At 41.8% G+C, this 14065-nt stretch overlaps 1 non-coding gene across 1 annotated transcript; it reads left to right on the top strand.

Moving 5' to 3' along the window:
• The first annotated feature begins 12974 nt into the window (after nt 1-12974).
• On the top strand, nt 12975-13081 carry LOC141644611 (small nucleolar RNA R71). The gene has a single exon (XR_012544223.1). It is a non-coding gene; the product is annotated as a small nucleolar RNA R71 (small nucleolar RNA).
• The last annotated feature ends 984 nt before the right edge of the window (nt 13082-14065 follow it).

The following is a 14065-nucleotide window of genomic DNA, read 5'->3' on the forward strand; positions in this document are numbered from 1 at the left end:
AGTACTTAGCTAGGATAGTGACTATGTAACACCCCATTGTAACACCCCGCGCTTTCCTTATATTTTTAAATAAACTTTTAAGCGATTTTTATTAAATAATTATTATTTAAAGCTTATTTTCATAAAATATAACAGTAGCCGTGTAACGGTAATAATAGTGTAGATTTTAATAATATTATTCTCCGACTCGAGTTATAGTAGACTTGGGACGAAAATTCTAGTGGATACCGACTCATTTTGAGTTATTGGGCTTAACTTGACTCATGGGCCTTTTTCCCCTCTTTTCTCTACACAAAACCTCAACTAAACCCTCACAACTTCATCTCCCTCACTTGTAATTTCTGAAATTTCCCAACAACCACCCCACCATTGTTGAACCTTTCCTTACTAACCCTAGAATCACCATATCTCACTCAATTCTTCACCAATCTCGTTCCTTTTCGCGCCATTCTCTTCCTTTTCTCATTTCCCTACTTTCTAAGTAAGAAAGTTGCCATCTTTTCCTCTATTTCGAAATTCTCATCTTACAAGGATGTGGATTCTTGACTTAATACCTTTGTTTTTGTGTTTAGGGGAGAACTTGGACAACCCGGAGGAGGATAGCTACATCATTGACGAGTCTTTAGAAGATTGAAGTGCAAAAAGGTAACGGTGATGGGTTACTCGACTTTTATGTTAAAAATTGTGTGAATTGTGTAGTATTAGACTCACATGGATGTTAAATTTGATGTCTTTCATGCCCTTTGGTGATTTGGTGTTGTGTAGAATACTTGTATGATAATTCTCACATGTTTAATGAGTAATTTCATGCCTTGTTCTAATATGGTGAAATATGAGATTGTCTTAAAGGAATCCTCTCATAATTACATGATTAAACTTCATTTTAATGATTAATGAACAACCCCATATGTTAATTACATCTTGAAAGTGGTAATTTTCTGAGTATTCATCATATTGGAGAAGTATGAAATGATTAAATGAAAGATGGTTGAATTTGGAAGACTTTAGACGAGTGTTTGATGAGTTCTCGTGTACGAGATCCTCTGCGGTGGGCGCAGCCGCCCACCCAACCGGCAGCGCGTACATGAGATTTTGGTGTCTTTTATAATAGGGTGTATCCCCTATGGGTGGGCGGCAGCCGTCAACCGGCGAGAATACACAAAGTGAAATGTTGAAGATAATTGACTATAGCTTGATCCTCTGCCGGTGGACCGCAGGCCCGCCACCCTACAGAGAATACACATTGAATATTTTTGACCTTGTTTTCTTTAGCTTGTATCCCCTGCCGGTGGACCGGCAGCCGGCCACCCGGCAGAGAATACACCTTCACCTAATTTGACATTGTTCACCTTGGCATAAATCCTCTGCCGGTGGGCCGGCAGCCGGTGCCCACACCGCAGAGAGAGTACTGATGTTTCTCATACCTTTATACTTATGCATGCTTCACATGAATTGTTTACGTTATGTTTGTTCAATCTTTTCCACTCGTATTTGTGACCCGAGTGTGACGTTTTACATTGTGAGACTACTCGACATTCCTTATTTATTTGCCCTCGGACATTGGGTCACGGTTTGGTGCCATTGTTTCCGAGTTGGGCTATTTTTCCTTCCGCCTCTTCGGACCGGGGGTCACGGTTAGGTGACAAGGTTCCGCTTGAGGTTACTCGACTTTCGGGCACGGTTAGGTGTACCATATTTCGAGTCTTGGATACGATTTGGTATCGTTTGTCGAATCGGGTGTCGTCCATCCCGAGAGTCCGCCAGGTTTAGACTAGGACCGTATTATGATCGTCGTCCTACCAAGAGGTTGGAGTCTAGAGGGTTGTCTTGTTTGAGTCTATACTTTGTAATTTGTCTTACATTTGAGTTGAGTCAATATTTGACCGTTGGACCTAATTATTCTTCTCTCATTTATGCATAACTACTCTTATTGCATTTTGTATACTAATCATGATTCCCTTGTTACCGTAAGTATTTATTCTTATACTTGTTTGTTTAATTACATTCCTAATTACTTGTATTTTGACATATTGTGGCTGGGAGAACCCTGAGTTACTCCCCACTGACTGTGGCTTTCATATTTATTATGAATGACAGGTTGGTGATGAAGCTTAAGTGGGCAAGACCGTGTGAGCTAGCGAGTTCTTACCTTGGACCTTATTTAGTTATCACATAATAGACTCACCTACTTTTCGAATCTATGTTAATTCGTGGGATATCTTTTCCCCAATATATAGACTTGTATTGTAAACTTAAAGCTAACTATCTAAACTTATTTATCGTGTTGGTGATACCTCGCGTTGGACTTCATTAGAAGTCTTAAAAGTTTTAAAAATCTCGTGTTTCTGCCACGATTTACTAGTTGTATTTAGTTGCCTCATCGAGGGGTGTCACAGTTAGTATCAGAGCATATATTGCTCCCGACGCACACACGTGTACCCCAACTTAAAATTCTTACTTGACCTTGAATAATGAATGAGAGATGGGTAGAATTAAGGACCTAAGTTGGTAGCCTTTTTGTGTATGTTTGGTGATAGGTTCTAACTTGTTTGCTCTTGTGCAAAAGATGGTACGACCAACCAATGTGGAGAATGCTATCATGCAAGCCCTCACTCAAGTGCTTGCTAATCAACAAAATGTTCAACCCGCTCCCCCTCTACATGAAGCCAACCGTCAAGGAAGCTATGCTTGGATTGCAAGTCAACTAGCAAGGAACAAGGCTAGGACCTATGGTGGTGAAGTGGATCCCGTTGCTCTCTCGGAGTGGTTTCATGATATGGAGAAGAACTTCTCTCTCTTTGATGCCCGAGAGGAGGACAAGGTGAGATTAGCCTCTCATTTTCTTGTGAAGGAAGCCGATAGGTGGTGGACTTTGACCGGTCCTACCGCTACTCAAGATCCCAACTTTGATTGGAACCGCTTCAAGTCACTTGTGGAGACTCGCTTCTACCCTAAGGAGCTCAAACAACAAAGATTGAAGGAGTTCATGGACTTCAAGCAAGGGAAGCTATCAATTCAAGCTTACACCGACAAGTTTAATAAACTTGCTCATTATGCCTCCAAGTTCGTGAAAGATGAAGAGGATCGTGTCTACTTCTACAAGAACAAGTTGAATCCTAAGGTGGAAAGCATGGTGAGAAGAAGCTCAACTACCTTTGTGGAAGTTTATGATGATGCTATTTGGGCCGAAAGCTCTTTGAAGGCCATTGAAGAAGATTCAAAAATCCACTCCTCTTCTCATTCTTATCGTTCTAACTTTCATGGCAAGAGACCGTTTGTGCCTTCTACTCCAAACTATGCCAACAAGAGGAGGTTTGTGCCAAGGATACAAGACCATGGAGGACAAGGATCAAGAGTTCAAGAACCTAGAGGACAAGCTCCCACACCAACTAATGAACTTGAGAAGGACCGTAAGTGCTACCATTGTAGACAAGCTCTACACCCCGGAGTTGGATGCTATGGCAAGCCCTTGACTTGCTTTCATTGTAAGAAGCCCGGACATCGTGTTGCCGATTGCCCCGAGAAGAAGAATGCTCCTACTTCAAATGCTAGGCCAAGAGGAACTATCTTTGTCATGAGTCGAGCCGAAGCCGCCGCTCATCCCGATATCATTACGGGTATGTTCTCAATTTTTGATCAACCTTGCCTCATTTTATTTGATACCGGCGCATCTCTATCTTTTATATCTTCCAAGTTTTCGGAAAAACTAGCTCTTGAGCCCATTCCTAGTGAGGAAACTTCTATATCCTTACCTTCCGGAGAAATATTCTCTTGCTCCCTCATTTTCTCCGACATCCCTATTTCTATTTCGGAAACCTTGTTTCCCGCTAACCTACTTCGTTTTCCCCTTGAGGAATTCGATGTAATTTTGGGTATGGATTGGTTGTCAAAGTATGATACAAGATTCGAGTGTAGAGATCAAAAGATTTGCCTCAAGAGTCCGCTAGGCACTCGCGTATCCTATAAAGGAGTTCGTTCCCAAGAAGGTGTGAAATTGATTTCCGCTTTGAAGTTGATGAGCATGAAGAGGAAAGGTTACCAAATCTTTCTATGTGTGGTGACTTCTACCTCTCCTCCCTTACCAAGGATCGAAGAAGTGCCCGTGGTTTGTGAGTTCGCCGATGTCTTTCCCGAAGTGTTGCCCGGGATTCCTCCCGAGCGTGATGTAGAATTTTCTATCGACCTTGTACCCGGAACCGGACCGATTGCTAAAGCCCCGTACCGTATGGCGCCAACCGAGTTGAAGGAGTTGAGAAAGCAACTTGATGAGATGATTGAGAAAGGATTCATTAGACCTAGTGCCTCGCCTTGGGGTGCTCCCGTTCTCTTTGTGAAGAAGAAGGATGGATCCATGAGACTTTGCATTGACTACCGTGAGCTTAACCGTGTTACCATCAAGAACAAGTATCCTCTACCAAGAATTGAAGATTTGTTCGATCAACTCAAAGGTGCTTCTACTTTTTCCAAGATTGATTTGAGATCCGGTTATCATCAAATTCCCGTTCGTGAGTCCGACATCCCTAAGACCGCCTTTAGCACAAGATATGGACATTTCGAGTTTAAGGTGATGCCCTTTGGTTTAACCAATGCCCCTTCTATCTTCATGGACCAAATGAACCGGACCTTTAGTGAGTTCTTAGACAAGTGTGTTGTGGTCTTCATTGACGATATCCTCATCTACTCCAAGTCCGAAGAAGAGCATGCCGATCACCTTCGTATCATTTTGGAAATCCTCCGTCGACAAAAGTGGTTTGCCAAATTCTCCAAGTGTGAATTTTGGTTGTCTAAGGTATCTTTTCTAGGCCATGTTATATCTAAGGATGGTGTCATGGTAGACCCTTCGAAGATTGAAGCCGTGATTGAGTGGAAGAGTCCAACCGATGTTGGTGAGATCCGTAGTTTCTTGGGTTTGGCGGGTTATTACCGTCGCTTTGTGAAGGATTTTTCCAAGCTTGCTAGACCGATGACTCAACTTTTGAAGAAAGAGACCAAGTTTGTGTGGACCGAAGCTTGTGAAGGTGCATTCCAAGAGTTGAAGAAGAGGTTGACTACCGCTCCCGTGTTGACCTTGCCCGAGGATGGAATTGATTTTGATGTGTTTTGTGACGCCTCTAAGATGGGTTTGGGTTGTGTTCTTATGCAAAATAGGAAGGTTGTTTCCTATGCTTCGCGACAATTGAGAGTTCATGAGGTGAACTATCCCACTCATGATTTGGAGTTAGCCGCCATTGTTCATGCCTTGAAGATGTGGAGACACTACCTCATTGGAGTCCATTGCCGTATCTACACCGATCATAAGAGTTTGAAGTATATCTTCACCCAAAAGGATTTGAATATGAGGCAACGACGATGGTTGGAATTGGTGAATGATTACGACATGGAGTTGTTGTATCATGAAGGTAAGGCAAATGTGGTTGCCGATGCCCTTAGTAGGAAGTCTACTCATTCCTTGAGTGTCATTCGTGTGCTCCCCGACGACCTTTGTGCCGAGTTTTGTAAGCTAAGTTTGCAACTTGTGGAGAGTGGTTTTGATTATCTTGGTGCTATGGTTGCCGAGCCCGTCCTTCACCGTGAGATTCTAGATAGCCTTGTGGACGATGCTACCTTTAAAAGTTTTCAAGCCAAGCTTCTTGAAGGGAAAGCAAAGGATTGTGAGATTGATGCTAGAGGTTACCTTCGTTACCAAGGACGCATGTACGTACCCGATGCCGTTGATTTGAGGAAGAGAGTTCTTGATGAAGCTCATCTTTCCCCTTATTCGATTCACCCCGGAGGGGACAAGATGTATAAAGATTTGAAGCTTCAGTTTTGGTGGCCTAACATGAAGAATGACATTGTGTCATATGTTGGAAGGTGTCTTACTTGTCAACAAGTGAAGATTGAGCATAAGAGACCCGGTGGTTTGCTACAACCGTTGGATGTTCCTTTATGGAAGTGGGAGTCCATTTCCATGGATTTTGTGATGGCTTTGCCTAAGACCGTTGGTGGAAAGGATGCCGTATGGGTTGTTGTGGATAGGTTGACCAAGTGTGCTAGGTTCATTCCTATCAAAGAAACTTGGAGTTTAGACCGTCTTGCTAGTGCTTATGTGGAAGAGATCGTTCGTTACCATGGTGTTCCTAAGGAGATCGTGTCGGATCGTGACCCGCGTTTTTGTTCAAGATTTTGGGAAGCTTTGCAAGATGCTTTGGGTAGTAAGTTGTTGATGAGTACCGCTTTTCATGCCGCTACCGATGGACAATCCGAAAGGACGATACAAACTCTAGAAGACTTGTTGCGTGCTTGTGCCCTTGATTTTCATTCTAGTTGGGAGAAGAGCTTACCTTTGGTGGAATTTTCTTACAACAATAGTTATCATGCTTCTATCAAGATGGCCCCTTATGAAGCCCTTTATGGAAGGAAATGCCGTAGTCCAATTTGTTGGGACCAAGCAAGTGATGTTCGTGATCTAGGACCCGACAAATTAGCCGAGACGATTGATCAAGTGAAGCTCATCCGTGAAAGAATGAAAGCCGCCCAAGATCGACAGAAATCTTACGCCGATGTTCGCCGTCGACCCTTGGAGTTTGAAGTTGGAGATAAAGTGTTCTTGAAAGTGTCCCCGATGAAAGGAGTAAAGAGATTCGGAGTTAAAGGGAAGTTGAGTCCGAAGTACATTGGACCTTATGAAGTGATCAAGAGGATTGGTGCCGTGGCTTATAGATTGGATTTGCCCCCGAGTTTGGGAAAAGTTCATGACGTTTTCCACGTGTCTCAACTTAGGAAATACATTAGCGACCCTAGTCATGTGTTGCAAAATGAAATTCCCGAGCTTGAGCCTAGTCTTTCTTTCGAGGAGAGACCGATTCGCATCTTGGATAAGAAGGAGAAGAAGCTAAGGAGCAAAGTGGTGCCCTTGGTGAAGGTTTTGTGGAAGTGTGGTGATGTAGAAGAAGAGACTTGGGAGCCGGAGGCTTCCATGCATGTCAAGTACCCTAGTTTGTTTTCTTAAGGTAATGCCTTTCACTTCAAGTTTCGAGGGCGAAACTTTTTAAAAGGTGGGATGATTGTAACACCCCGCGCTTTCCTTATATTTTTAAATAAACTTTTAAGCGATTTTTATTAAATAATTATTATTTAAAGCTTATTTTCATAAAATATAGCCGTAGCCGTGTAACGGTAATAATAGTGTAGATTTTAATAATATTATTCTCCGACTCGAGTTATAGTAGACTTGGGACGAAAATTCTAGTGGATACCGACTCATTTTGAGTTATTGGGCTTAACTTGACTCATGGGCCTTTTTCCCCTCTTTTCTCTACACAAAACCTCAACTAAACCCTCACAACTTCATCTCCCTCACTTGTAATTTCTGAAATTTCCCAACAACCACCCCACCATTGTTGAACCTTTCCTTACTAACCCTAGAATCACCATATCTCACTCAATTCTTCACCAATCTCGTTCCTTTTCGCGCCATTCTCTTCCTTTTCTCATTTCCCTACTTTCTAAGTAAGAAAGTTGCCATCTTTTCCTCTATTTTGAAATTCTCATCTTACAAGGATGTGGATTCTTGACTTAATACCTTTGTTTTTGTGTTTAGGGGAGAACTTGGACAACCCGGAGGAGGATAGCTACATCATTGACGAGTCTTTAGAAGATTGAAGTGCAAAAAGGTAACGGTGATGGGTTACTCGACTTTTATGTTAAAAATTGTGTGAATTGTGTAGTATTAGACTCACATGGATGTTAAATTTGATGTCTTTCATGCCCTTTGGTGATTTGGTGTTGTGTAGAATACTTGTATGATAATTCTCACATGTTTAATGAGTAATTTCATGCCTTGTTCTAATATGGTGAAATATGAGATTGTCTTAAAGGAATCCTCTCATAATTACATGATTAAACTTCATTTTAATGATTAATGAACAACCCCATATGTTAATTACATCTTGAAAGTGGTAATTTTCTGAGTATTCATCATATTGGAGAAGTATGAAATGATTAAATGAAAGATGGTTGAATTTGGAAGACTTTAGACGAGTGTTTGATGAGTTCTCGTGTACAGAGATCCTCTGCCGGTGGGCCGGCAGCCGGCCCACCCAACCGGCAGCGCGTACATGAGATTTTGGTGTCTTTTATAATAGGGTGTATCCCCTGCCGGTGGGCCGGCAGCCGGTCAACCGGCAGAGAATACACAAAGTGAAATGTTGAAGATAATTGACTATAGCTTGGATCCTCTGCCGGTGGACCGCAGCCGCCACCCTACAGAGAATACACATTGAATATTTTTGACCTTGTTTTCTTTAGCTTGTATCCCCTGCCGGTGGACCGGCAGCCGGCCACCCGGCAGAGAATACACCTTCACCTAATTTGACATTGTTCACCTTGGCATAAATCCTCTGCCGGTGGGCAATGCAGCAATGCCCACACCGGCAGAGAGTACCTGATGTTTCTCATACCTTTATACTTATGCATGCTTCACATGAATTGTTTACGTTATGTTTGTTCAATCTTTTCCACTCGTATTTGTGACCCGAGTGTGACGTTTTACATTGTGAGACTACTCGACATTCCTTATTTATTTGCCCTCGGACATTGGGTCACGGTTAGGTGCCATTGTTTCCGAGTTGGGCTATTTTTCCTTCCGCCTCTTCGGACCGGGGGTCACGGTTAGGTGACAAGGTTCCGCTTGAGGTTACTCGACTTTCGGGCACGGTTAGGTGTACCATATTTCGAGTCTTGGATACGATTTGGTATCGTTTGTCGAATCGGGTGTCGTCCATCCCGAGAGTCTGGCCAGGTTTAGACTAGGACCGTATTATGATCGTCGTCCTACCAAGAGGTTGGAGTCTAGAGGGTTGTCTTGTTTGAGTCTATACTTTGTAATTTGTCTTACATTTGAGTTGCGTCAATATTTGACCGTTGGACCTAATTATTCTTCTCTCATTTATGCATAACTACTCTTATTGCATTTTGTATACTAATCATGATTCCCTTGTTACCGTAAGTATTTATTCTTATACTTGTTTGTTTAATTACATTCCTAATTACTTGTATTTTGACATATTGTGGCTGGGAGAACCCTGAGTTACTCCCCACTGACTGTGGCTTTCATATTTATTATGAATGACAGGTTGGTGATGAAGCTTAAGTGGGCAAGACCGTGTGAGCTAGCGAGTTCTTACCTTGGACCTTATTTAGTTATCACATAATAGACTCACCTACTTTTCGAATCTATGTTAATTCGTGGGATATCTTTTCCCCAATATATAGACTTGTATTGTAAACTTAAAGCTAACTATCTAAACTTATTTATCGTGTTGGTGATACCTCGCGTTGGACTTCATTAGAAGTCTTAAAAGTTTTAAAAATCTCGTGTTTCCGCCACGATTTACTAGTTGTATTTAGTTGCCTCATCGAGGGGTGTCACAGACTAGACCGCCATTGACAATAACGGTAGTGCCTTTCTTCCCACAATCAATGTTGAGCCATCTATCTACCAAAAGCCTCAAAGAGTTGAAAGGCTTTGTGTGTACTCTTCCAATTTTCAAAGCCGATTCAAGAAGAATAAAATCAAGTTTGGTGAAATGGTTGGTATCTTTCCTTGCAATAATGGTGTTTCCTATGACCTTGTGCCATACCCTTATGCCCGGATGGTGGACTAAAAGAGCACGACTCGCATGAAAATCCTCAAATTTCCTTCCGGAAATTGCCTCCCAAAGAGGGTCGGGGTCATACTTTCCATAATTCTTAAAATAACTCGGTTCATCACTAAGAACAAAGATTTCACCCAATTCCCTAAAGGAAATGCGTCTACTAACATTAGCTAGACGAAACTCGAGGTTCTCCCTAGTCTCAACTTTGGTGACTTTCAAAGAACTCAAAAACTCCAAGGTAAGGGAGGGGTATGTCAATTCTTTTGATTCAAACAATTTCTTCAACCCCATTGCTTTGAAAAAGGCTCTAGTTTGCTCAAGAACACCCAACTTATCCAAGGTGTCTTCACAAATAAATTTGGTGGATTGAAATGATTTCCTAGCAAACTTGGCAAATGTATCTCTATGGGTTTCGGAAATAAAAGTTACCTCCGGATAATGCAAAAGTTGATCAATTTCCGGAGTCGTAGATGTTGTTGCTCCCATAGAAGGTTGTTGTTGTTGTTTCACTTTAAAGTTTGGGGTGGCTACCACCGTAGCCAATGCTTTCTTTGCTTGAAGAGCCTTTTGCCTTTGTGAAAGTGTCTTAGCCTTTGGTGCCTTTGTTGCCTTTGTTGCTCCCTTAGTCCTTGCCATTGATGAATTAACCAAGAAAAGAATGAAAAATCTTCAATTTGTAGTGTACCCAAATCGATTTAAAGGTGAAAGGCTTTGCCTTTATGAATTCAAAAATCGACTCAAAGGTTGAAGATTTTGTGCTTGGTTTTGATTTTTATTGAAAAAGGAGTGATTGATTTGTTGTTAAAAGGATGATTTGATTTGATTTTGGTGAATGTAGTTGAGGGACTTTGTTTTTGTGATGGAGAGGATGAGGGTTTTGATGTTTTGAAGTAGTGTTATGAATGAATGAATGAATAAAGGTGAGAGGGATTTTATAAAGACCGAAAAATTCGAACTGCAGGGGCAATCCGTGCGGTTTCTGCCTAATACGGGCGGATTCTTCACTTTCTGGGTTTGATAAAACTCGCCTAAAGACGGGCGTCTTTAAGAGAAGACGCTCGGATTTGCTGATACGGGACGAGCGGATTCTACAGAAGACGGACGGATTTCAGTCCATGAATTTTTCTTGTTTTCCTCAGCAGAGAAGACGGGCGTCTTCCTCACAAGACGGACGGATTTTCAGAGACGAGCGGATTGTTGTTCAGGACGCCCGGATTCTCTTACAGTCAAAAATCTTTCAAAAATTCAGCTCATAGGGACGTGCGTCTTCTACCCAATACGCTCGGATTGAATGAAAACGGGCGGATTCTCCTGAATCCTCTCGGATTCGACCCCTTTGTACCCGAATTCAGTTCCATCCGTGTACAATGCATATCCCTTATCATTCTTCTATTCTTCTTTATATCTCGTGTTCTTCATTGTGGGGGCTTTACTAAGGCACGATTAGCCTAGGCAATTGCCATCCCCACACTAAGCTAGAGCACTACACATCAATTGAAATTATTAGTCCCTCCCTCACTTCTCTCAAACATGACAATTATCTTGATCAAAGTAAATAGAAATCCAAAGATGACAAAAATGCAAGAATTGAAATGCGAGTTAGGGAGTTAGAAATATTTACAAATGGTGGTTTAGGGAGGACTCCACCAAACTCTCATTTTTGATGAGATGTCAAGGGGGCATGTTCAAGGTGTTGTTGATGTTGCTCAACACCTTGAAAAAGTAATCAAAAGCTTGTTCATTATTGTTATAGAGCTCTTCAATAGACTTTGGCCCTTGTTGTCGGTCTTGATCGATGGCATTACCAATGTAGGGATTAAAAATTCCTTCAAATTCGTTGTCCTAAAGACCACAAACTTCATTAAGTTGATCATTGAAAATTTCTTGATTTGATGGAGACAACTCTTCCAATTTCTTCTCTTGGCCAATGAGGCCATCCTCTTCTTCTTTGATTTATCTTGATGAGCTTTGCAAGCTCTCCTTGTCACAATTCACTTGCTCTTTGAATGGAGCATCTTCAATTTTCTTCTTCCATTGGAGTTCTGATTTCTTCCTCTCATCCTTTCGGCTATAATGATCAATCATGAAGCACGGTTCATGCAAACGAGGAGCTCTCATAGTCTTGTCAAGATTAAAGGTTATGCTTTCATCTCCCACTTCTAGAGTGAGCTCACCATGTTTCACATCAATCACCGCACCCGCGGTGTGTAGGAAAGGTCTTCCTAGAATGATTGGAATGTTGGAATCTTCCTCCTTATCAACAATGACAAAGTCCACCGGGATGAAAAACTTCCCAATTCGCATGGGGACATCTTCCCATATCCCTAATGGTGTCTTCGTCGATCTATCGGCCATTTGGAGTGTGATGTTGGTGCATTTAAGCTCTCCTATCCCCAATCTTTTACTCACCGAGTACGGCATGACACTCACACCAGCCCCTAGATCACATAAGGCTTTGTTGATCGTTGTGTCGCCAATGGTACACGGTATTGAGAAGCTTCCCGGATCCTTTAGTTTTGGAGGTGAACTCCCTTGAAGTATTGCACTACTCACCTTAGTGAAGGCGATAGTCTCAAGTTTCCGGATCGACTTCTTCTTTGTGAGGATATCTTTCATGTATTTCGCATAGGCCGGCACGTGATTGATTAATTCCGTGAAAGGAATTGAGACTTCCAAATTCTTCACAATTTCCATGAACTTTCCAAGTTGATCATCAAATTTGTGCTTGGCTTGACGACTTGGTAACCTTTGTTTTGATTGTAAAAGGGTCTTTGATTTTGGTTTCTCATGGGTGGTGGAGTGTATGTTGTTTGAGGGTTTTGAACATTTTGGCTTTTGTATGAGAGATTTGGATGGAATTTGGTGTTTTCATTGTAATAGTTGGAATAAGGGGTACCACTCTTGTATGCTTGGAAAGCATTTACTTGTTCATTTGTTCCCCTACATTCACTTTGGTCATGTCCCAAAGTTCCACAATTCTCACATATCCCACTTGGGATTGATGAAGATGCCGTCATGGCATTAACATGATGCTTTGGTGATTTTGAGACTTCTTCAAGTCTAGCCATAGCTTTTTCAAACTTCAAATTTATTGTATCAATATGAGCACTAAGTTGAGCACCCAATTGAGTAACGGAGTCCACTTCACACTTTCCTCCTCTAGTAGCCTTGCGAGGTCTACTATATTGTGAGTTATGGACCGCCATTTCCTCAATTTTGTTCCATGTTTGATTGTCATCAACTTCGGTGAACATTCCATTTGATCCCATGTTGAGAATGTTCCTTGAATCTTCATATAAACCGTTCCAAAATTGTTGTACCAAGAACCATTCGCTAAGTCCATGGTGAGGACATGAGCGACAAATTCCTTTGAACCGCTCCCAAACTTCATACAAAGATTCTTCATCCCTTTGCTTAAAACCCGTAATTTGAGCTCTTAGCATGTTAGTCTTTTCCGGTGGGTAGAATTTTTTGTAGAAAGCTAGAGCCAACTTCTTCCAAGAATCTATTCCGAGAGTGGCCTTATCAAGGCCCTTCAACCATTATTTCGCGGTGCCGATTAGAGAAAAAGGAAATAAGACCCATCGAATTTGGTCTTGAGTCACACCGGTTTGAGAGATCGCTTCACAATAGTCGCAAAAGGTTTCCATATGAGAATGAGGGTCTTCACTAGGCATCCCCCCAAATTGGCTCCTTTCGACTAATTGGATAAAGGCGGATTTGGTAATAAAATTTCCGGTTAGATGTTGTTGTGTAGGAGTACTATTGGGTAGGTTCTCCTCGGTGAGTACGAAATGTGACGAGAATTTAGGCATTGTAGGTTGATTTTGTGGGGTATTGTGTAATGGGTTCTCCTCTCCTTCTATTGCGAAAGGGTTGATGAACTCAATAGTTGGTTGAACAACTTCACTAATACCTCTCAAATTCCTCCTAGCAAATCTCCTATTGTTCGTCAAGGTCTTTCAATTTCACGGTCAAAAGGTAACAAATCACCTTGTGACCTTCTAGACATGCAAAATCTCAAACAACTCGAAAACAATTAGAACAAACCTTGAGGAGTTTTACTTCCCCAAGGCGAAGAAAGACACAAGTAATAACAATAAAAGGAAATCTAAATCAAGTAAACACCGTCCCCGGCAACGGCGCCATTTTTGATCGGTCCGTTTCGTGCTCACAATTTAAGGTGTGGTCGTTGGGTCACGTCCGAATCAAAACACAATTTATAACTTCACAAACAACTCTACAATTAGTAAAGAGGCAAGTAAAGGTCGGTGTAATACTCCGTATTTATGAGCCTTTGGGTACTCTATCGAGTAGGCCTTACTCTGTCGAGTAAGGGTAAGTTGCGTTTTAGAATAGTTTCTGACCTGTTGGGTACTCGATCGAGTAGCCGGGGTACTCGATCGAGTAACTAGGGTACTCGATCG

This window comes from Silene latifolia, chromosome 2, assembly GCF_048544455.1.
Source record: "Silene latifolia isolate original U9 population chromosome 2, ASM4854445v1, whole genome shotgun sequence".
NCBI classification, from domain to species: domain Eukaryota; kingdom Viridiplantae; phylum Streptophyta; class Magnoliopsida; order Caryophyllales; family Caryophyllaceae; genus Silene; species Silene latifolia.